Source organism: Phoca vitulina, unplaced genomic scaffold, assembly GCF_004348235.1.
Source record: "Phoca vitulina isolate PV1807 unplaced genomic scaffold, GSC_HSeal_1.0 scaffold20, whole genome shotgun sequence".
Classification (NCBI taxonomy): Eukaryota; Metazoa; Chordata; class Mammalia; order Carnivora; family Phocidae; genus Phoca; species Phoca vitulina.
This window is the reverse complement of record NW_022589723.1, coordinates 38,581,971-38,604,706: the sequence shown is the minus strand read 5'-3', so window position 1 is coordinate 38,604,706 and position 22,736 is coordinate 38,581,971.

Below are 22,736 nucleotides of genomic sequence, written 5' to 3'. Positions count from 1 at the left end.
AACCCTGGCCCAAATTAGCTGGTACGGTTTGGTCATATTACAAAAGCCTCAGAGCACCACATGGAGGCTTAATATTCAAATGGAATTGCAGGACACTGAAGCAAGAAGCGTTTTTGATCCCTTTTACTCCTTTTTGCTGAAACTTACAAGGGATTTACATGTGTCAATCTCATTTCTTCAGGGCTGAATGGTCCTTACCACATCCATTTATTTACATAATTCCCCAAATTCTTTACATTCCCCCCCCAATCACTTTTCTTTTATGCATTTCCCCCTCCTTGATAGCTGCCCAGTTTTTCTGCTTTAAATTTCTGTTCATGGGGGTTCAGGGCACAAGAATCCCAGCTTTTCAAATATTATTCTTGGTATAGGAATATGGGCAAAGGTTGGAGAGATCTAGAATTTGCATTAAGGAAGTCCTGGGAGGGAGCAACCCTCCCAGCCGATCTTTTCTTGGGAGACTCTGGGTTGTCCATTGGCGGAAGGGTGTGGTGGTGAGGCAGGAGGGTGGCGGGGAGGCTTGGAAGGTACCTGGGGAAGACCAGCTCATCCTCAGAAGTGCAGGGCTCTCGCAATGAGAAAGCTCATGGGCTTTGGTGCCAGAAAAACCCAGGTTCAAATCCTGACCATGCCGCCCACCCAACCGTGTGAACTTGGTCCCACCTATCCAGAAAGGCATGACGTCTTTCTGCTTGGCCACTCAGGAGTGGACCTGGGCCTGGGACACTTCCTTACCAAGAGACAGGGAGTCCTCACAACCTGTGCTGGATTTATCGCCTCCTGTGGGAATGTCTGTCCCTGTTCCAGATTCAATGTGCGCTCCTTCGTTCTGCTTAAGTGTGTGCATCAAGTGGCGCCTGGCCAATCCCGCTGCTGAATCTCTTCCCAGCAGGGAGGGAGCGGGGTCCTTTGTCTGCAGCATGAGAGGGGTGCGTGCAGATCATGGCCCTGTGTTGGCTGGGGGCGAGACCCATTGGCCACAGCGGACTAATGCCCACTGCTGAAGTTGATCCCCATCTCTTTGTGTGAACACAGCCTTGTTCCCTCCGGGTCCTGTGTGAGTAGTGTCTTTCCTGGTGATGCCGACACCTGCAAACCACGGGGTGGCTCGGCATCTTGGGATGCTGCGCCTGGTGGTGGGCATTGCTGTGCTACTCGGCCTCCTCCATGCGGTGCACCTCCTCCCCAAAAGGTGGTTTCGCTTGACACTATCTCTTGCCCTTCTGCGGGGGGTCAGGTGAAGGGAGAGCTGTGGGATACTACCTCATGGAACTGAAGGGTAAGTAAAGCCACGTGCATAAAGAGCCTGGCCTGGGCCTGGAGCTCGGGGCTTCCCAGTGCATGGTATGTATTATTAACCTCAGCATCCCTATTTTTGTTATTGATGCCCAGACGTGTCCCTGAAAATCACTATGAACTAGACGTGAGTCAAGGGGCTGCCTGCTTCCGTGAGGCTTGTTGTAACATCCGTGTGAAAGTTCAAAGATCCCGTGAGCCAGACAGTTTCTGCTTCTCTGCATTTCCCCAGGAACCTAAGGACCAGGATTACTATCCAAGCGGGCTGAGGCCAGTATTAGAAATTTCCCTCGAGCTCCTTACGTCAATGCAACACAACACAACTCTATGCAATTCGATGTGACCGTGTCCCCGAAACAGTGATCTGCCAGCCCCTTCAAAGGACATCTCCCCATGACTGTCTACGTCTAGGCCGTGCTAGTTCTTGGTATAAATCACACGCATTTTATCTCATTGCAAAGTGCCAATGATCTTTTATGCTAAAGCTGTATTTTTCTCTTTGGCCCTCATTGTGAGGAACGAGGATAAGTTTAGATTTCCCACAGCAGGTTTCCTGCCCTTGCCCCCACGGAGCACGGTATTTCTGACAAAGCTGGAGACAGCTGCACGTCATGTGTCACTAATGTGAGGGAAGCAGAGAGCGGGGAGCCGCGGATGCAGATGGCTGTCTTCTGAGTGCCGTGGCAGTTGGAATTCCCCAGAGACATAGCGAGCCTCGCTGAAGTCCGCTGAGCCAGTTGGAGTGCCAGTGGAGGGGTTATTCACTGCACTTCGGGTCATTTTCAAGGTGTTGGGGAGCCCACACTTCCCCCCAATCAGTTGAAGATGATACCTCTATCACCTCCCATCCAGTTGTCAAGCATGCCAGAAATAACCCACAGGAGCAACGGCTGGGCTTAGAATCCACCAGAATCGGCAAAAGAGAGGCATTCAGCCCTGGGCAGCTGAGCCTGAGACCCCATGAACTCCTTCCTGCTCTGAAAGGGCCTTGCCCCTTAGGGGTTCCTCATCATGGGTCTCCTTGACCCCTGACCTCCTGCCCGTCTCCCCGAGCACCAGCAAGCACTTAGCTCTGACTCTCCCCAAGCCGTGGCTGGATCTTTTATGCTGTCATGTCTACTGATCATTTGGCCCCCAGAAGTCCTCTGTTGTCCTCAGACATCCAGACCACAGGGCATTTGCTATCTACTTCAGGTGAAGTGCTTTACAACTGTCAGTGCTGACCTGGACCATCCTGTGCGGGCGGCAGAAGCCCAGAAAAGTTAAGTTACTTGCTTGGGATCACCCAGAGAGTAAGTGGGGGAGCCAGGAACCCCCTACCTCCACCCAGCTTTGCCACTAGCCAGGCTGTCTCTGTCACATTGGCAGGAGTGGGCATCTGTGAACCCCTTGCTGGCTCAGGGGACTGTGATCCCGTAGCCCAGTGAGGAGGAGGGAGTCTGCCATCGCTCCTTCTCCAGATTCTGGACTCGGGTATTCAGTCCAGAACCAGAATGGGTGGTGATGGTCGGGGGAGGGAGGCAGAAGTGCTACAACCTAGCTTATAAAGGCCATGGAAAGAGTGCAACGGGGAGGAAAAAGGACAAGAAATTCCAGCAAACTCCAGGGACTGCTAATGGAGAGAAATAATGTGGCTAATTACATCTCTGAAGGCTATCTGTTCCAAAATGAATTTTTAATGAAAAAATAATGCATTCTCCCTGCCGCTTGCATCACAGAGGGAAGGGACCGAGCAGGGGTTCCCAGGGCCGGCCAGAGCAGCTGTGCGCCCCAGTGCCTCTCACCACTTCACCTGTCTCTTCCCAGCATCCTCGTCCCAGGGCTGCCCACGAAGCAGCCTCCCCGGGAAGCCACAGAACCAGCTGGGGGCCCCTCATGTGCCCTGGGCTCCAGGAACACCAGCGTGGACGAAGACCTGTAGCTAATGTCTTCACTGCCTCATAGCTCCGGGCTTCTCTCCAGCAGCTCAGGGAGGCCTTCCTGGGGTGGGGGTGGGGGGGTGGCATTCCTCCGCCTCCCTTCCATCCCCCCTCTCCCCACCAGGGAGTCATGGATCTTAAATCCAGTGGTCTAAAGCTCCTTGTGTGAAATGAAACGCTTGTCTCGAACATTCCAAATACAACTGTTTGGTAAGTGTGGGTTTTGCAGGAAACGAGCCCCATTCTCCCCTCTCCCGGGGATAATCTATCGATGAAAATGGCAGGCGGAGAGAAGCAGGAGTTTTAGAGCTCAACAGACCTGGGTTCAGATCCCAGTCTTGCAACTTACTGTGTGACCCAGTGATTTAATTTTGCAGACTCAGTTACCTTACCTGTAAAATGGGGTAACACTATCTACTCTGTAGTGTTGCGAAGTTTAGAGAGTGTCTATAAAGTGCTCAGCGCGGTGACCGGCCCAGCTCAAGCCGTTGCTGGTATTGTTATTTGCCCCGGAGCACACCCAAGCTAACCTTGAATCTCCACCCACCCAGGAAACTCCAAAATTATACACTACACCCCTCAAATTCAGGAGTACACCAGCACCCCTAAAACGCAGGACCACATGCTTCAAATCCACTCTTCAATGTACTCAGACCCACGGAAACACAAACAGCCCCACAAAATGCACAGACGAACACACACATATCATATAACCATCGCATATGCACGCTTACATGCTGCCCAACACACAGCGCAAAACCGATCCGGAGCACCTGACTTGTAAGCACTCTGAAGTGTGTACACACAGACACCCCCACGCCCAAGGGGGAAACGCCTGGGCAGGGTGCCAGGGATGGCACCTTGGGGCCGCATCCGTGTTGGCGGGGTTCATGGTGGTTCCCTTCCCAGAGAAACCCCAGGCTGAGGAGGCCAACGCCGGAGAGGGAGGCCGACCTGGGGGGACTCCTTGGAGGTCAGAATTCATGAGGGATGGGGCAGAGCAGGAGGACCCCAGGTGCCTGGAGTGACAGAAGGGGACACACTGAGCCTGGGCTTGGGGAAGTAAAGGATACTGAAGATCAGCACCATCACCTTCCAGTCCAGGGCAGAGAAGGTTCTGGATCCAGACGCACACACACCAGCACCTGGCAGAAGCAGGGAGACCAGAAATATTTCTTTCCCACCTCATTCCCAGTTCTTTCCCTTTTCCGGAACTACTCTATCCTCCAGACTTTAGGACACTCTGGGAGAGCCCCGGATCTGGCCTGCTGATAGGTGCGTGAGTGGTCTGGAGACCAGACGCAGGCAGCTCTCATTACTGGGATTCTCAAAAGGAGGCAACTACCCAGAAGCAATGTCAGCTCACAGGTCCTGCTTGGAGGAGCAGGACTCCTGTGGTCTCTGTTCGGGGGACCTACTCTGCAGGGAAGGACGTGAATGGAGGATCTTCCTTCCTCTGTGTCTGAAAGACTTTCACTCACCCGGCTGGGGAGGGGCCGCACCTGCCTGGGGGTAAGCCAGCATTCAGGGCGGAAGAGGCTCCCTGGACCCTAACCAGAACTCACCAACCTGCTGTAGTCATAAGCACGCAACACCTGGAGGCAGAAGGTCCCAGGACATTCCTGCCCCACTCCCCACCCTGCCCCCATGCCCCATACTCTTCCTTCCTTCCGCTTTCCAGGGCAGAGCGGCCCTGCAAGCTTCTCTCTCTGCAGTCCTTGAGCAAGTTGGGGAGAGTGCCATCATAGGAATTGTTCCTGCCCCTCATGGGCAGATCCCACAGACCCAGGATGCTGCTCTGCTGGCAAAGCATTTCTTTCCACTAATGGGATTGCGCAGAAAAACATTTGGTCAAGGACATGGAGCCAGTCAGTATTTGGGGCGGGGGGGGGGGGGGGGGCAATTTTCCGAGACAGGATCTGAGAAAGACAGTTCTATAACCTGAACCCACATTGGCCCTGACCCTGGTCACAGACTAGTCTTGATCACAGAATTTTCAATTGACCCCTAAAAAACATTTGCAGCAATTCTACTTCACAGAGAGAGAAATTAAGCTCCAGAGAGGGGTAGTAACTTGCTCAAGGTCACACAGCAAATCAAAGACAGACCCTTAACTAGAATCCATTCTCCTGCCTCCTGGCCTAGTATCTTTAGATCTCAGGAAAAGGTGATGTTTTAAAGCCAGGCTTTGAAGAAAAAAGGGGAAATGCCCAGGTGAGGGGGACCCTTGCAAAAGTTTAATGGAAGAGTCGTGGACGCCCTTACTTTCTGGGGGCCTAGGCGTCTTTTGCCCTCTCCTCCCTCTGTGGTCAAGGCCAGGGGAAGGCCAGCTGGCGGGGGGGGTTCTGCTCCTCACCCCGGTGGACAGGGAGGCGGGGGTGGGGGCGCAGGCCTGGGTTGGGCATTGCCCCCTCTGTTCGGGTCTTCCAGAGTAGCAGCAACCACAGAGAGGCTGAGATAAGAAGGGGATTGATCTTTCTGCTGCTTCAAAGAGAATACAAGCCCTCCCTGTCATGACTGTTGATCAAAGGTTCTACGGATAATGTTTTATGTGCCCTGCCCTGCCCCCACTCTGGGCAGGAATCCCACTCCGCATCATGCTGAGGCCTTCCTCCAAGCCTCGCTGCAAACCAGAGAGACCCCCTCCCTTACAGCCAGCCTCCCACAGCAACTCCCAGGAGCCGGGGTTCAAATTCCCTGCCAGGCTTTTCTCCAGGTCCATGGGAACTGATGCTCTCCTCACTGCACAGATGAGAAATCGAGGCATCGAGTGGTAAAGTAACTTGTCCACAGCCACGAGCTAGTGGCTTGGGAAACCCCCTTTCTTATGGCAAGTTGTCAGAAAGTCCCCTGTCTGATGGCCGAAGTAGGTTCCTCCCTCTGGAGCTGCCTGTTCACCTAGCATGTGTAGATCCCAGAAAGACTGAAAATATTCTCTGTGAGAAAGGGAGGATGGGCCCTGCTTCTAAAATGTCTCATTTCAGACATCTGGAAAAATCCAAACTCTTTAATTTCACTTTGCCTCTCTGGTGGGACAGAATGCAGATTTTTTCCTGCACTTTCCCACCCTCCCCCACCCCGCCAACACTACCCAACTCCATCTATCTGTAAATAGTGTTCTGCCTTATGTATGAAACTCCTTAAATGTTGATTTATTAAATACAGCGCAAATTCTAAATTCCTTAACCTGGCATTCAAGGCTCTAAAAAACCTTGAGTGGCCACATGGCCTAGTGCTTAAGAGTGTGGGCTCATGGGCCAAACTTCCCAGGCTAGCACCCCAGCTCTTCCACCTCCTAGATTTTGACCCATGGATTGTTTAGAAGTGTGTTGCTTAATTTCCAGTAATTAGAGAATTTTCCGGGTATCTTTCTGTTATTCATTTCTAGTTTAATTCCATTATGGTCAGGGAGCACATTTTTTATGACTTCAATTTTTAACGATTTATTAAGGTTTGTTTTATGACCCAGAATATGGTCTATAGTGGATGATCCATGAGCAAATTGAAAGGAGGTGCGTTCTGCTATTGTTCGTGGAGTGTTCTGTAAATGTCAATGATTCAAGTTGGCTGATAGTGTTGCTCAGATCTTCTATATCCTTGTTGATTTTCTCTCTATTTTCTATCAGTTGCTGAGCAATGAGTCTTAAAGTCCCCAAGTATAACTGGATTTGTCTATTTCTCCTTTTAGTCCTATTGGGTATTTTTGCTTTGTGTATTTTGAAGGTCTGTTGTTTGATGCATACACATTTTGGATTGCTACATCTTCCAAATGAATCGATCTTTTTGTCATTATGGAATATTCCTCTTTATCTCTAAGTTTTCTTCTTCAAGAGTCTGCTTTGCCATTTCAGCTTTTTTTTTTTTAAAATTAATGTTCCATACTATATTTCTTTCATCCTTTTACTTTTAACCTATGTCATTATACTTTAAGTTTCTTATAGATAGCATATAGTTAGGTCTTGCTTTTTTAAAAATCTAATCTGACAATCTCTGTCTTTTAATTTGTATGTTCAAACAATTTACATGTGATAGGAGATTTACATGTGGAGAAGGTTGGATTTAGATGTACCATTTTATTGTTTGGTTTTGGCTTGTTTCCTCTGTTTTTCATTCTTTGGTTTCCCCTTTTATGCCTCCTCTTGAATTATTTAAATATTGTTTTAGATTATTTTTCTGTTGGCTTCTTGATTACCTTTTTGTATATGTTTTTTAGGTGGTTGTTCTAGGGATTGTGATCCACATATCTAATTCATCGTCATGATCTACTTAGAGTTAATATCTTACTACTTGGAGTGAAGTCCTGTAGCTGCTGTATTCAGGATGTCTGTATACAGTGAAAACACCATCAGACAATGTCACCATTTTTGCTTTCAGCAGTCGTACCCATTTTAAAATACTTAAGAGGGGGAATAGTCTGTCATATTTACCCAACTATTCTCATTTTTATTCCTCTTCTTTTATTGCTAAAGTCCCAAGTTTCTTTCTGGTATCACTTCCCTTTTTCTTAAAGAATTTCTTCTAACATTTCTTTTAGAGCTGGCATGCCTTCAGTGAAGTCCCTTAGTTTTCCTTCCTCTGAAAAAAAATTTTTTTTGGGAGGGGGCTTAGAAATGATATTTTCATTGGGTATAGAATTCTGGGTTGACAGTTCTTCCCTTTAAGCACTTTAGAGATATTGTTCCACTGTCTCCTGGCCTCCATGGTTTCTGATGAGAAATCTGTAGTCATCTTAATTGTTGTTCCCCCGCAGGTAATGTATTACTTTCCTCTGGCTGTTTACAAAAAATTTTTTTTATCCTTGATTTTCATTAGTTTGATTAAGATGTATTTGGGTCAGGTTTTCTTTGAATTTATCCTTTTTGGGGGGTTTACTGAGCATCTTAAATCTATAAATTTATCTCTTTTCACCAAATTTGGAAGGTTTTCAACCATGATTTCTTAAAAAAAAATTTTTTTTTTTTTCCTGCACCAAACTTTTTCTCCTCTCTGCCTGGGACTCCAATGGCATGAATGTTAGACCTTTTAATATTGTCCCATATGTCCCTCAAACTCTATTATTTTTCCAATCCTTTTTTAACCTCTACTGTTTAGATTAGATAATTTCTATGAATCTATTTTCAAGTTCACTGACTCTTTCCTCTGTCATCTTCATTTTGCTATTGAGCCCATAGAGTGAGTTTTTTTATTTCAGTTGTTGAATTTTTATATTATAAAATTTAATTATGTAAAATAAGTTAAAAGATTTCCCTTTGGTTCTTTTTGATAGTTTTCATTTTGTTCCTGACAGTTTCAATCTTTCCACTCATTTCACAACCATTCTTCCTTACTTCATGGACTATATTTATAATAACTGTTTTAAAGTCTGTGTGTGGTAATGCCATCATCTGGTCATCTGGAGGCCAGTATCTATTGTCTTTTCCTTTGAGAGTAGTTGAGATTTTCCTGGTTTTTCATTTGTAATTTGGGGCATTTTGTAATCAACCTTATTTGTTTCAGGCCACAAGTCCTCCCCTGCCTTTTGCGTTGAGTCAATTCATTCACAGCTCAAGGGTGGGTCCAGGACTTCATACACAGGTTTAAGGGAGCCTGTTCTCCAGCTCTCCATGACTGTCCTCACACTCTCTGGCTCCCACCTCCTGGTCTCTGGCCTAGAACCTGGGGTTTTAGCCTTTTCATATTGTCACACATTTCCTTTGGCTGCAGTGGGATAAAAAAGAGAAAAAAAATCAACAGAACTTCCCCACATTTTCCATAGGGTCCCCTTTTCTAAGTTTCTCCAGTCAAAGAGAATGATTCTCACTCAGAATTTTAGGTCCTGCACCACCAACAGTGCAGGAATAGAGCTTAATGACTGGGGCTTTCCTTGTGGTGCACCCTGAAGAGTAAAAGAGAAATGATTGAGATTATTTCTCCACCCCACTCTCTCTTGCAGGTCCCTGTCCCCAGTCCTCTGGCCAGAAAGAGAGGGGTTCTCTTCAAGCTCTTTCTGTTTGTGCCCACTGCACAGATCTGAGATTCAGGCACTTTAGAGTCCAAGCTGGGAAGTATAGGAAGGAAGAAACCCAGGAATCACATTGCCATATTGGTCAATCTTTAATGTTTATTGCTTTCTCCAATCCACCTGTTTTGTTTATTTTTCAGAGTCCGTTGACAGTACTTTATGTATCTGTTCCAGGGTTCTTACTTGCAATCAGTGGGAGGAGAGAGCAAAGTGTGGTTACTCCACCTTAGCAGTAACCAGGGGCCTTTAGGCAAGTAACTTGAAGGGATGTTTGACTAATTTTGTTAACAATTTTGCAATATTTAAGAGAATTTCAAAGTCAATATATTTATAAATTTAATTTATTAGATTTACAACAGTTTTTCATGTACATGTTGCAAAGGTTATGCTTGTTCAATTAGACATTTAAATCACTTAGGAAAATTAAATATATGAAATGTTCAAATGTAGTTGAAATTGTTTAAACAAATTTAATTAAATTGCAAATGGCAGTGGCTATTTAAGGGAGTTTAGTGTTTCAACTTGAGTTGATCAAACCTTAATTGAAGAAAAAGTGAATGTCTTGTTCTTATTTTATTACGTTTATAGATAGAACAATAAGATTGGCAAGTGGAATTAGTCCTTAAGAAAAGCTCTGTTTTTAAATGTGTATCTTTAATAAATGGAACATAAATTTTTAAAAAGTAACTAAAATGGTATTTTTGTGTGCTCTCCATCCCTTCACATGCACACCAAAAAAGCTTCATTGACAGGGGCTCACCTCCCCCAGAGACAGCCGTGTCACCCCCAGGCAATTCCCACTGTTGGAAAGATGTCTGTCTTTCTACCTGAAATCCCTGGGTAGTGTAGACCGTACAAGCTGCTGAAGACAGACTGGTGAGTTACTTTACTCTCCTGAGACTCAGTTTCCTTACCTGCAAAATGAGAGTGAAAAAAGGCCTACCTCAAATGTTTGTGCTGAAGGTGAAATAAGAGGATGTAGGTAAAGTGCCTGTGTACATGCATCTGTGTGTGAAGGCTTCACGTAGAAAGTGCCAAGAGACACGGGAGAAGCAAGTATAGCAGTAATAGTAAAAAGTGCTGCTGTTCCTGGTGGTGTTACTCTCAAACCATTTGCCAGGGGTGCCAGGCCTGGCACAGGGGGAGGTCATGGGAAAGCCAAACTGAAATGGGGGGCTGGACCGTCACTCCTGCTCCTTCCCTGGCCCAGCCATTTCTGGTAGAAATGCAGACAGTTGTCTGGTGGTGCCAGGGGGTGGTTGAAAGATGGAGAGCTTTGGCCTCAGGAGGGCCTGTGTTCAGACCCCAGCTCTACCTTTCCTCCTGGATGGTTTGAGAAAGCTGCCCGACTCTCCAAGCCTCTGTTCCTTCACCATTCCATGGCATGGAGCTGAGGATCCTTGACTCATAGGGTGGATTTAGGTCTTAAATGGGTTCCTGTGCAGTGTCCAGCATGATGCCTCGCGTGTGGCAGGCTTGTACCCACACACAGGGGTTAGCTTGCATCTCCACCATGTACGTCTTATTCCAAAGTGGATTCTTTGGCTGCAGGCAATCCAGTTGTCTATACTGACCCAGGGTATCTGGTTAGCTTGTCTACATTGACTCAACTGAGGAACAGGAGGCCCGTCTTCTATTCCTGGGCCTTGACACTTAGCTCAAAACCTTCTCCTCCCTGGGACTCAGTTTTCTCATCTCTAGATTGGGTATGACAGTCCCCATTCTGCCCCCACTGGGTCCACATGACTCAGAGGGCCCGTGGGTGTGGAGGGCTTAGTTCTGAGGGGTAATTTGCCCTGAAAGACTCAGAAGATCTATGGACAGAGCAGGATTCTTGGTCTCTTCTTACCCTGACAGGAAGTTGGATGCTTTGTGCTTCCAAGGGCTGATAATTGGCCTTCATTCTGGGGAACTCTTGGGGCGCCAGTGCCACCCTGGCTCTGCTCAAGCTCTGTGGAGCCACCACAGACTCCCTTGCTGCTGCACTTCTATGCATGGGGTCTCTGTTCCTTAAATCTGGGATGGTCAGTGAGAACCTCCCCTGGAGTTTGGTTCTCCTGTCTCTGGGCATGGTGATCTGAGTTGGCCATGCCAGGGCTCCCTGCAGCAGCATCTGGGTCCTTTAAAGTCACATCAAACCCTCCCCTTCCTCCAGAAAACCCTCCCAGCTCCTCCAACCCACACCACCCTCTTCCTTCCCAGAGGGTCTAAGCCAGCTTCTGCTCATACTCTGTCCTGCCCTGGACTCTTATTGTTCTCGGAATGGCTCGGTCACTTATCAATATCCCAGGCAGAGAGCTTCTGCAGGGAAGGCCCAGAACACCTCCTTCTCTAGCTCGCTGACAGCCCTGACCTGGGATGGCCCGGAGGACCTCTGAGACGGCTGGCTGCATGGGGGCACGTGACGTGGGGCATGGGGACACGTGACGTGGGGCGTGGGGGCAGGACATGGGGCACGTGACATGGGGCGTGGGGGCATGTGATGTGGGGCGTGGGGGCACGTGACGTGGGGCATGGGGGCAGGGGTGCAGGGGCAGAGACCAGGTCCTGGCTGTGCTCCTCAGAACGCAGGCTGCAGAGGGTTTGCAAAGGAGAGGCATGCCCCACAATGACACAGTGAGGCCCAAAGCATTCTTTGGTCTCAATAATGCAAGCATCTCGGGTGTGTAGAGGGCCTCATGGGTTCAGAAGGGTTCTCCCATCCCTGCAGCCATTTGACAGAATTGGCTTGACTACTTCCTGCCTGCAGAAGAGACATCCAGGTATTCAGAGGTTCAGAAAACGAGGTGGAATTCTCAAAGGCACGGAGGTGCCAAGGTCAAACACTCCGACTAGAAGCTCTGATTCCAACTTCCAGCTTCTTAATCTCTGTCTCTTTCACAGAGGTGGGGTGTGAGGTGGTGTGGGAGCAGAGCAGTGAGTGAACACCCACCCACAGCCTCTCTGCACTTTCTTCAAGCTTTCTCTGCAGGAGAGAGCAGCAGACAAGAAAGGAGGCTGAGCAGACAAGCCAAGCTGCTTGGCATTGGGTCGGCCCCTCATCATCTGGGGTGGATGGTACCTGGAAACCCTGGAGGGCTGGGCAGATGTGAGTGCAGACTTCTACCCTGCAGCCCCAGCCCTGGCCACGGAGACCCCCTGAACTTCTATCTCATGTTCCTTCTCGGTGTCCCAGGGAGACCATGATCTGAGCATCTCTGGAGCTTCCCCAACTCCAAAAAAGAGCGTAGAAGTAAGGTTGGAACAAGCAGTGACATTGGCTAGAGCCTATGATCTAGCTCCAAGGCCCCTGCCTCCCTTCCTACACTGGATCCCAGAAAGCTTTGCTCTCTAGGCATGTACCAGCCTGGCTCTCTGGCTTCCAAAATCTCCCATCCTTGTTTTTGGTAAGCCGGAGTGTAAAGGTCTTCCCCCCTCCGGATAATTTTGCACTGGACCATTTTCCTCCTGTCTCTTCTCACCTGAAATACAGCCAGTCAGCATTCCTTCCTACTGGCCCAGCAGAAGTTGCCAGGAGAGGAGCCTTGAGTGGATGTGTGTGTGTGTGTGTGTGTGTGTTGTGTGCGTGTGTGTGTGTGTGTGTGACAGAGAGAGAGACGGGGGGAGAGAGAAGGAGGGAGAGAGAGAGAGGGAGAGAGTTGAGAGAGAGGGTATTTCCTGAAGACAGGCCAGGCCTCTCCTATCAGACAGGCAGGGATCAGCCTTGCCCAACAGATCTTTTAGGGGAGAGGTCTCCTAACATCAAGGCTTCATCAGTCCCACCGGCAGGTTCAGGGAGTGGAGGATGCAGCAGTCAAAAGAAGCCAGGCCAACTCATTAGGCATGACCATCCAAAGGCTTGGCCAGAGTTGCTGGCAGGCAGGAAGCTCTGACATGGCACTCAGGGCCAGCGAGGTGTGGGAGGAAGCAGGCCAGAGCAGGCAGCCAGACGGCTGGACACATAGGCAAACTTCACAGGTGCTCAGCATTGGCAGTGAGTGGGGTGATGAGTCAGCACAATTCCGTATTATGCAGATGGGTAAACTGAGGCTCAGAGGGGGGGCAGGGTCCCACCAAATGGTGCAAAGCAAGACAGGGGACTGAAAATAGGTGTTTGGATTTCAATTTAGGTTTTTGGTGGTTGTGTTTTTTTAAATACAAAATATCTGGTCACCTTGTTCCAAAATCAATAGCTAGAAAATATATTCATCTCTATGCCTTGCCCACTCCCCAGATGTTTCTAGGTAGTGGACCATGTGCTGAGGCTCTGGGAGGTCTAGGATTGCATGGGCCTGCTCCCTCCGTGGCCAGGCAGGACCTACTTATGTTCAGGAGACATCACAGCCCAGGTTGATGACTATGAAGGAGAATGTGTCTCAGTAAAGCTATAGGGAGAGCACTGTGGGATATGGGGGAGGGAGAGACAGACAAATGGGGGATTTTCCTTACTTCTACCTTACCTCATTCCCAAAGGTTTATGGTAGCTGTGAGGCTGTGAGCCCCCAAAGGTTTCCATGGTATGGACCTGACCTCGAAGGGTGAACAGGATCCAAAGAGGGCAAGGTAGGGACAAGCATTCCAGAAGGAGGGAGCAGGTTGTGCACAGATCCAGGACAGGTGTGAGGCCTGGCAAAGCCCCAGGGGGCTGGAATGGAGGGGCGGTGGGTGATGCAGAGGGAAGGTGGACTCTGTTGAGACTCCCTATTTGCCAGCCAGCCTGCTGAGGGCACCGCTGTGGATAAGCCTGGCCCTCCAGAGGCTGATCTCTTTGGCCTTAGTCACTGTGTTGTCACAATGATGCTGTTAACCAACTTCTCAGAACTTAGTGACTTGAAATAATAAGCACTGAGTTTACTATTCTGTGGGTCAGCAATTTAGGCTGGGCTCTGCTGGGTGGTTCTTCAGGTCTCAATGGGGCTTGCTCACAGCCCTGGAGGTGGACTGGCTCTGGGCTGACCTAGGTTAGCCTTGGCTGGGTGCACTAAGATGGCTTGGCTCCGCTCCAGATGTCTTTTATTCTCCTGTGGCCTAGCCTGGGCATGTTCTCACAGGGATGGCGGAGCACAGGAAGGCAGGCTCCAGTGTGAAAACCCATTTTATTTTTATTTTATTTTTTTTTAGGAGTTTATTTTTAAGTAATCTCTACGCCCAATGTGGGCTCGAACTTACAACCCTGAGGTCAAGAGTCCGACGCTCCACCAACTGAGCCAGGCAAGCACCTCGGAAAGCCCATTTTAAGCCCTCTGCTTGGAACCTGTCTGCTAACATCCCATTGGCCAAGGCAAGTCACAGGACTGGGCCCAGCAGGTGGGGAAGGACAATACAAAGTCACACGGTAAAGGGCATGGACTCATGGACGGGACCCACTGCAGTCATCTCCGCCCAGCCTTGGCCCAAGCATCCACACCCATCGCCCCGGAGAGACCTGGCACACAAGGCTCACCTCGTCCAGATCCCGCCTTCTCAGGGAAGCCCTCCTTGTCGGCCCGGCCCTCAGACTAGCTCAACTGTGGGGGCTCAGGTGATGGTACGTGTGTGTTGGAAGCTGTGTGAGTGTGCCTGTGTGAAGAATGGGGTGTATTGTGTAAGCATCTGCTCGTGTACGTCTGTGTGTGTATATGTGACGGTGCGTTGGTGTGAAGGCATGGTGCGTATAACTGAATGTGTGCACGCACGTGTGCGTGCCGGTGCGTGTGTGGCTGCCTCAGCCAGACGGTGGGAAGTGGGGAGGGGCTGCCTGTTTCTTCATCATCTCCGCTGTGCTGGGCTGTGGAGCATGGAGGCGAATCGCACGGGTCCCCGGGCCTCCGGGAGACGCAGTTTTCTGCGGAAGACGCTCCTACCGGCCGTGCAGAGCCAGCGTGGTGAAGCCCAGGACGCGAGAGCACAGGGCACAGAGAGCCCGGTCAGCACTGCGCCCGGCCTGGCGGCCAGGAAAGGCTTTCTGAAGAAGGGGCAGTTGAATGGCATCTAGAAGCTGAGCAGAGTAGGAGCAGAGCAGTGCATTTAGGAAGGGGTGGGAGGCTCTCTCCCCTGCAGAGGCACTAGCGTGGCAAAGGCCTAGTGGTGAGAACAGGTGGACGTGTTTGAGGAATGGCTGTGGCTGCGCGTGGTTGGGTCCAGGGGGCCTGCTGGGGACAGTGGGGAAAAGCCTGGAGAGGTGGGCCGGGGCACGACCTCGCAGCTTGGGATGAGGGATGCAGTGAAGCCGAGTTGGAAAGCTGGCTTTGGAGTGGCTAGGGCAGACCAGAGGCCAGAAGATGGTGGGGGACGGTGCAGGGAGGAGGACCCAGGGTTCGGGGGCTAGAGCTGAGGGTGTGGGGATCCCCTGCAATCTAAGGGGTGAGAGGGCTGGCTCTGGGAGACTGCTGGTTTGAAGCCAGCAAGACAGGGGCCAGGCCAGCTTGGGAGCTCGGGGCCCCAGAGGTCAGGGTTCTGGACTCCTGGGCTGGGCCTGGGCTGCGGATAAGCTTTGGGACCCTGACTCCACACAGCACCCACCTGAGTGCCACCTCCACCCCCCCCCCGTGCCAAGACAGCCCTGCTCTTCCCTTCAAACAGCCTGGCCCAGCCCGTGTGCCCTGCCTGCTTCTTCATCTGGTGCGTCCTGACACAACAGTACTGCTGACAAAGAGCAGAGGGATCCGAACGAGCCGCCAAGTAAAGGTGGCATCAAAGTGTTTCCCTAGAGCTGAGCTCTCTGCCCAGCTCCAAAGCCTGCTTCAGACACCCCACTCAGGTCACAGGCCTGGGGGACCGGCTGATCATCAGGGAGGCCCCACGTTGCCTGTCCCTCCCCTGGGGAGCTTCCAAGGCGGAGGTCTCGGTCCCACCTGTCACCTGGGAACCTTTGCCGCCCTCTCCCCTGAGCCTCTGGCTGACATCCCTTAGTCCCTGCACAAGGTGTTCTCTTGACCCCGGGCTGTCTTTCAGAACTTATCCCCAGCTGTGCCCACCCTGGCCTAGAGCAAGGACTTCTCTGCTCTGCCAAGGGTGTGGGTCCTCAGCAGGCTTGAGTCCGGCTCAGTGGGCCAGTGGCCAAGGCTCCCTTCCCTGAAGAGTTGTGTCTGCCTCTCATGCAGCTGCTAAAGGCAGGGAGGCCCCTGGATCTGGAATTAAGCATTCCCTGGGGGAAGAACCGAGCTCTGTAGGTCTTTTCTTTCCATCTTTTATTTACAGGCAGGAGCTGGGTTTCAGAACAAGGCTGGGCTATATAATCAGGAAACCTGGATTCCTATGACTTGACATTGGGAAACTTCTTTGAGCTTCAACTCTAGAATGGGGACCAAAGCCTCAAAAGGCTGGTCTACCAATTGAATAAGGTAATGCATCTGAAAATGTTTAATGGTGCCTAGTACATAGTAGGTGCTAATTTAAAAAAAATCAAAAAAATTTAAAAATTCAATAATGTACATAAAAAATTACCATGTACCCCTATTCCTAGTACTCAGGGAAGCCTCAGAAGGGAAGATGCTCAGGGGGAAGGGCTTCAGAGAGTTCACAGGTGGGTCCTATTAAATATCACTATTCTACACCCTGTACCAAAGAACCCAGGTCAGGTTAAATTCAACCTGCAGGTAGGTACCAGGGTGGGAAAGCTCGGTGCCAAGGGCACAGGGCAGGTGGCCAAGGCTGCGGGAGCTGGAGCAGGAGATGGTGCTGTGAGCTGGTGATTAGGAAGGAGGAAAGTGAGCAGGGCCCAGCAGGTGTAAGTTTGGAAGGCTGAGAGGATGGATGGGTAGGCATCCTCATAACCCCAGCATGATGCTGGCTGTGGGCCCTCCAGGGAAGCCTCTCCTCTGGAAGAAGAGGCTTTGGTCTATGACTACTGAATCTCTTGATGGACCAAGCAGTCTTACCCTGCAGGACCTGGCCCAGATCTCCCTGGGTCCAGGATGGTGGAACAGCATGGCCGGGGGCCCTTGGGCATCCTGGAGCCCTTGTTGCTACAGACCCATCCAGGGAATTCCAGTCCTTTTTGTGCCAGAATTGGGAGCCTGGGGGAAGAGGGGAAAATTCTTTAACCTCTAACGGCAGGCCTGGGAACCTGAGGACATAGAAACTGCATGTGGATCCAGGGGGTGGCTGGAGTGTGTGAATCCTCTCTTTCGCCTGCAGAAGCTAGCCCTGGAGTTGCTGGGCATGGGGAGCAGGGCTGGTCAAGATGCAGGGAGGGGTGGGGAGAACCAGCGAAAGGCAAACAAGACCTGGGGCTCCTGGGGGCAGGGGACTGCATGTTGCTTCTTTCCCAGAGCACAGACTGAGTCTGGCCCAGTGGCAATGAGTGTTGGTCAAATTAGTTGATAAGAGAGATCTAGAATGAGATACAGTCACAGAGACAGGGTGTTAGAGAAACAGAGAAGCCGAGAGATGAAAAGACATGCCTACTCAGTGAGAAAACCCTAGAGATAATGGAAAGGGAGAAGGGAGAGAGAGGAGAAAAATAAAACAGAACAGAGACAGAGAAGAAGAGAGAGGAGATAGTGTCTTCACCAAGTCCCAAAATAGCAGCTGCTGGTGCCGGCAGCTTGCCCTGAGATGGCCCCTTAATTGGGGCTGAAGTCAGCATTCTCTGAGCCCAGCTCGGGTGTCACAGGACGGTGTGTGCTGGGCCAAGGTTGTCAGAAAAGACCCAGCTGGAGCTGGAATGTGTACAGAGTGTGTGGCTTCCTGCCCTGGGCTCCCCACACCCCCTCCAGCTCCCACCCTGCATTCCCCCCCCCGCCACCCACCCAGCCCACGGACGCTGCTCTGAGGGGAGGCAGCAGCTCTGGGGAGGTCAGGGCCTCTCCTGCTCCCCTGGGGAGTGGGGAGAGGAACGGGGCTGAAGGAGCAGGGAGATAGTGGAGGGGAACAGACGATCATTGCCTCTGGGGAAGAGATGGTGTTTGGACAGTTGGATACTTAGTGCTGTTATTTTAGGGCCGAGTTACAGTTTCACAAAACTCTCTTAACAGGCTGATTTGTCTGCCCACGTCCTCTCTTCCAGATGCCAGCACCCAGTTGTGTGGCCCAAGCAGCCATAATTTAAGGTACCACCTCCTCTCCAATCCATTCCCCTATTGCTTTGGAAGAAGGGCTGGTCTTGTGTCTTAAGGGAGCACAGTCTCTGCTCCAGCCAGTTATAAAAGGAGGTCTGGCTGGGCTCCATTTCCCCTTCGGATAAAATGAAAACACCTGCTATTCCTCATGCCATGAGGAATTTTCATTAGATGTCAAGAATTTTCCAACAGCATGAGAACCAAGACTAGCATACAGGGAGAGCTGAGTTGCATGACCATCACCCTTACCTCCTTGCTCCATCACATGGGAAATTCAAAACTTTTTCTACAGACTAATACCTACCACATCTGTGCTTGTGATGCTCGATGCTGGGTTAATTTAAAAATATTAATTGACAATTAGTTGGAAAGGGTCCCCAGACCCAAAAGAAGAAGGGATTAATATTTACATGCCAGGCACTATGTTAAACAGTTTCCCTTATGTTGTGTCACTTAATCCTCATAATAGGCCTGTGGTGTTTTTATTATCATTTCTGCTTCTAGATTTGGGAACAGTAGCTGGAAGAGATTAGATAATTTGCCCAAGTCACTTAGCTGGTTAGTGGAAGAGCTGGGGCCCAAACCCTGATCTGCTTGCCTTCAAAGCCCATTTTACTATGCCAGGTGACCCAAGGACATCAGGGAAGGCCTGCTTCTAGAAGCACGCTGAGAACTGCCATAGAGAGTGGAGTGAGTACTCTTTTAGGAGACTTAGGGGAAATTGATATGCAGGGTAGATCTACTCTTTGTTGGTCTTCATCCACAGAGTCAGATAGTAGGGCAGAAATGTCAGCAGGAAGACTAATCCCAAGGGGCCAAGACTTTAGAGCTATCATAGGTTGGGTTCACCTGGAAGCAGACTCTGACATGATTAGTATGCAGGAAACTTACTAGGTAGTGGTCTCAGGACCAGTGCTTGTGGGGAGAGTAGTGGAAGAAAGTGGGCTGCAGGACAGTCTCAGCGAAGGCCTCTGCTGATTCCCCAGGAGCTGGGAAGCTGGGGTGATCCATCAGAGCTGTCTTTTTGAGTTGGAGTGAGGAAGCTGGACCTTTACTCTCTGTCTTTGACCAGTCACTAGCTGGTGACTGCCCTGGGGAATGGGTGTGACCTTGGACAAGGACACTTTCTTCCGCAGAGGCAACTCTGCAGAGAGTGGACAGATGAGAGCTGCCAAACAACCACCTCCCAGCAGCTGGGAGAATGGCCTGTAGGGGCCATCTGGGTAGTACAGCACAGCATCCCTGACAAGGGTTCCCAGTGATAGCAGTAAGAGAGGTGGCTGTGGGAAGGCCAACTTCAGGATAGACAGAAATATCAGACATAATATAAACCAGGGACGAGGATTTCCTAGGGGCCAGGGTCCTATAGATTATGAGAGAAAGGGAATGAAGCTGGGTCAAGGAGTTCTGGAATAGTTTGCCTCTGCTTCCTGTGCCAACAATGCCAGACAGAAAAGGTTCCCAGGAAATCAAAGCTGAGGACAGAGTCACCCCCTGGCTAACATGTCCTCCAGAAAGACCCTGAGTGCCTAACCCTGTGTGGAGCTACAGTGGGTGGGAGGAAAAGAGAACAGAAGGACAAGTAAAGGACAAGTTGGTCCTTGTCAAGGCATTCACATTCTGGCTGGGGGTACAGCTTCATATGTGGGAGCAGGCAGAGAGCAGCACACGATGTGCTCCCAGACTATCTTGGATGGTTCTGCCAGCTCTTAGAGTAAATTAATTCAGAGAAGGAAGCCAGCAAGGTGGGAAAGTCAAAGAGAGATCCTCAGAACAGAAGAGACTTAGGATGAGCCTTGAATAATGGAGAGGAGTCAGGCAAACAGGGATCTGCACTCCAGAAATGTCCTCTCGATTGCCTGCTCTGCGGTTGTGGGGGAAGGGAGTCATTACTCACCCAAGGTCGGGTTATCTCCAGATTAAGAGGTGACCCAGAGAAGTACCTAGTCTTTACTCTTGCCTTTTTAAAGCCTCGGTCATTCCAGGGGGCCTGGATCTGTCCATGGTTCTGAATTTCTGAGCCCTTGTCCAAGCCTCACCTTAGGAGGACCAAGTCTGCAGAATGTTTCTCCTGCAAGAAAGTGGCAAGATGAGCCTCGTTATGTAGGGTTTGTGCACGGGGGCTGCAGCCAATGCCAGGAGATCTGCCCCTGGACACCCAGGCCTCAACTTACCTTCACTGAGCAGAGCAGGACAGGATAAGCAGATTTTGTTTTCCCCAGTAAATTTTCCAGTCATGAACAGAGCACAGGGGCAGCCACACGCTTGGTGTTTATGAGCAGAGCATAATGTGGGCAATTCAAAGGTGTGCCCTCGAGGGAGCTCATTTTTGGTGATGGAACCATTCTGTGTCTTGATCATAGTGGTGGTAATACAGATTAACATGTGATAAACTTATGGAACCATACATATACACATACAAAAATAAGTGCATGGTAAAAACTGAGTAAGGACTGTAGTTAATTGTATTGTGCTGATGTTAAGGTCCTAGTTTTGAAATTGCTATGGTTATCCACACATTTCCTCATACCACTGGGGGAAGCTGGGTGATGAGTACTTGGGACCTTTCTGTACTATTTTTGTAACTTCTTGGAGTCCATAGTTATTTCAAAATTTTAAACTTAAAAAAAAATTCTACCTAGTGGCTGGTCCTGCTTAAGGGCCTCTTATCAACTGTCTCTTCTTCACCCCATCTATATCCTTTGGAGGCCCAGCTCAAGTTTCTCTTTCCCAGGAAGCTTCCTGATCACACATGCCCACTTCTTGGTTTCTATAGCATTTATGTTGTAGACACATAGCCAGGCCTCTGTCCTATGTGGTTTTGTGTATCTTTTTTGCCTCCCCAATAATACTGAGAGTTCTCTGACGGTGGGGGTTTTATCTTCTCGTTCTTCTGTCTCTTTCTTAGATCCTAAAGATACGCAACCAGTGCTCAACTATTACTTGGTGCCAGACTGATAAATATCTCCTTCCCTCAGGACCCAGGCTTTTTCAAGCCCTGAATGGGCACCTACCTTCCCGAGCACCAATGAAGTCCAGCTCTGTGACAGCTTGTCTCTACAAACATGTGAGGAAGTGGGAGAACATTGGACTTGGAGCATGAGAGCCACTTCACCATAAACCATGTACAGAATATCCACATCATCACAGAACTTTACATGCATTGTATCTAATCTTCACAACCACCCTACAAACAGGGAGATGCACCCCATTTTGTACATGAGAACAGACCCACAGTAGGAAGGGGTAAGTAACAGAATTGCAAACCTAGTTCTGTTTCCCAGCTTTGCCACATATAAATCAGGTAAACTTGGGCCAGTTGCTTAACCACTCTGATCTTCAATTTCCTCATCTATAAAATGGGAAGACTAATACCTTCATCACAGGGATTTTGTGAGAGGTAATGAGATAACTTATGGCATTTGCTATTCTGTGGCTTCCTCAAAGTCAGGGCCAGGACTGGCTGTTTGTTGAAGTAATTGGTGAATGAATTAATGATTGAAAGAATAAATAAATGCTTGCAAAGTGCCAAGCACAGGGTGGAACTCTATAAATGTTAATTCCTCCCTGCTTTCCTCTTCAATCCAGCCCAGGCTTTCCTGGCATGAATTGCTAGGACAGTGGAGAAGCTACCAGTCCCTTCTGGTTCCAAAGGAAGGAATGTGCCCCCTTGCAATTTGAGGAGTTTGGGCATGGAAAGAGGCCTGGGAATCCCTCTGCCCCTGAACTCATTCTCAGGCTTGTGGCCAGGCAAGGCCAGGGGAAGACTGGTGCAAACCAGCAGCGTGGGTGGGGGCCACTCAGGGCCCCTTTTCCAGGGTGTGTAGAGAGTGGGCTCTAAGCATTGGGCTCGCAGCCCCAGTGTTCCCCCACAAAGTAAGGTGTCAGGGGATCCAAGGAGGGCTGTGGGACACCCACATTTGGAGAAAAGGCAATAGGGCTTTACAGCCCTGTGTGCCTATCCCTCATGCAGAATCCTGGAATCCAAGCTTGTCATGGGTGTGAGGAACCCTGACTGCCATTAATGCAGCTTCAGAAGGCTGATTCTTCTCCAGGTAGGGGAACTGGTCCAAGGCTTGAATCCTCCCACCCCCAGGGTACAGGAGACTTACTCCTTCCAACTGTCATGATCATTCACTTCTTGCCCTGGTGGGAAGGGCAAGAACAGGCCATTCCAGCATTTCTGGGATCCAAGGTTGTCTGAGTCAAGCTGAAAGAGCAGCGAGGTGGTTAACTTCATAACTGAAGGTTCCATGGCCAATTGTTTTCACTCTGATGCCTGGGATAAAAATCTTGCATTTTGGAGAGTTCAGGCTGATCTTGGGGAGGGGTAAATCAGCCACAGAATTCATACTAAGGTGTAAATGATTGACAAGCTAAATTCTTCCCTGTCTGAACAATGCCTGGCCTGCTGGCTCCAAATACAGACCTCCGAGAGGTCATTCCATGCAGTTCTTGCCTCCAGAGCTGTTTGGTCAGGTGGATAAGCAGCACAACCCT